Raw genomic sequence first — 2018 nt, 5'->3', positions numbered from 1 at the left:
TGGGCCGGGAGGAGGCCGGCGAGGGTGCGGAGCGGCCCCGGCCGGGCCAGCGGGGGGAGATGGCGTCCTACGTGGATAATAGCTTCCGCCAAGCGGTGATGAAGAACCCTGCGGAGAGAAGCCCCCAGGTGAGCCCCGGCCTTGGCAGCCCCCACTCGACCAGATTGGTGTTCTCTGTCTACTCTTGCACTCTTCTCTCTTATCATATAGTTTGTCCCCTTATACACCTCTCCTGGCGGGACCCTCGACTTTAACGATCGCCCACCCCAAGTCTCTCCCCCCTAGCTTGCCTGGCTTTATTTCCCCTTCCCTTCCCTACTCCCTTCCTTTTAACTGTCCTCTGCGTTCCTGACCTTCTCCCTACGTTTGACTCGCACAGGGAATTCTCTTCATTAACTTCTCTTCTGCAGCTCCGCTGTAGGGACCTCTGATCCTCAAGGGGTCTCAGCTTCCCTGCCAACCACTCCTGCCACCTTGGTTGCAGGCACGTCCCCCTCCTTCCCAGTTTAGTGGGGTGTTTTTGAAAAGGATTGGCATTTGTATGGCTCTGCCAAAGACAGGTCCATGTTGGACATCTAAAATAAAATAATGGGATGTTTATGTACTTAACCGTTTTGTTATTTTTGAAAAAGGTATGCTATTTACCCTGGAAGGGAAAAAAAAGTTAAATAATGAAGCTAGTACTTTTGGTTTAAATAGCAGAAATAACTGCAGAGTAGGCTTATTCAAATCTAACCCTAGGAAGGGCACCTTGCGGGGTTGGGTGTGTTTTTTTTTCTTTTTGGATATTACACGACCTTGCCAGAATTAAAGTTTGTTAACCTTTACACATCTGTTTACCTTCAGAATTATTTTCTCCTGAAATGTAAGCGGAGCAATTGTGGTTTGATTTGGTCATCTCAAAACTTGAAAAGGAGAGATTTTCTAAAAATGTAGTGGTTTGACTTGCTTTGCTGTATGTTGCAGACTGGATAATGACGTATATCCCTGAGTATTGGGATGGTGACTACAGGGAATCCTGCTGCCAGCCCTCTTAAGACAAATAAGCCCTCTTGATCCTTGGGACCTTCAGATAGTTAGGAGTTAATGCATTTGAAAGAGTTGCTTCACTTGTTAGGTGTTGGATGCCATCTGTTCAAAACCAAATGAACTTGTTCCTAGACGTTGATTATTAGTAATGTGAGGAGAACAGGATAACATAAATCTCACATTGGCTGTCTTTGGAAAAGCCCCAACAATGGCACCTGGTACAGTTGGGGTTTGTTTTTTTTCTTTTTCATTTTCCCTAGTGAAATGACCACATCTCAGGAGTCAAGGATAATATGTAGAATTTGGATTGTAATTCTACAAGAAAATTAATTTAACTATTGTCTCTATAAAGTTCACAGATTAGAGACTTTTCTATAAATTGAGACTGTCCAGCTTTGGACTCTTCCCAAGGCTGCATATCCTCTCTTCTAAGCCTTCCTCACTATTTATTTTACAATTGTGAATTAACAGCAGTCTCCTGCAGCTAAAGATGCACATTCCCAGTAGAAGTGTGATGGAAAAGAAAACTTCAGTGAGATATTTCACTTCCTTTCAGGAATGCTGTTTGAAATGCCAAGTGAAATCACACATGCTGAGAGTATGAAAAAGTCACAAGGCAGGTCAGAAAATGTAGTTTAGAAGCCTTTACTGGACCATAGAGAGAAGTAAAGTGGTGCATTTGGTTGATTAGTTAGAAGAGTTGCAAAGACCGAAACCTGCTATCACCTAGAGGGTGGGTACCCAAACAGGGCTGGAAGAGACAAAACCTCCACTGTGACAGTCTGAGGATTGTGCCAAATAAATGAACTGTTAAACTTTCCTGTTCTCATGCCAGCTGTGTAGACTAGAGGAAAAGCAACCCAACACAGAACTTGGCATGGATCACATATAAGTGGACCACTAAGCTTTCGTAGTAAATAGCATTACACATTACACATAGTATTACACATTTTGATAATTTTACTTCTTTTTTTTTCTATAATTATATT

Source organism: Elephantulus edwardii, unplaced genomic scaffold (assembly GCF_000299155.1).
Source record: "Elephantulus edwardii isolate Elephantulus edwardi_28Jun2011 unplaced genomic scaffold, EleEdw1.0 scaffold00119, whole genome shotgun sequence".
In the NCBI taxonomy this organism is placed as follows: domain Eukaryota; kingdom Metazoa; phylum Chordata; class Mammalia; order Macroscelidea; family Macroscelididae; genus Elephantulus; species Elephantulus edwardii.
This window is presented reverse-complemented; position numbering follows the sequence as displayed.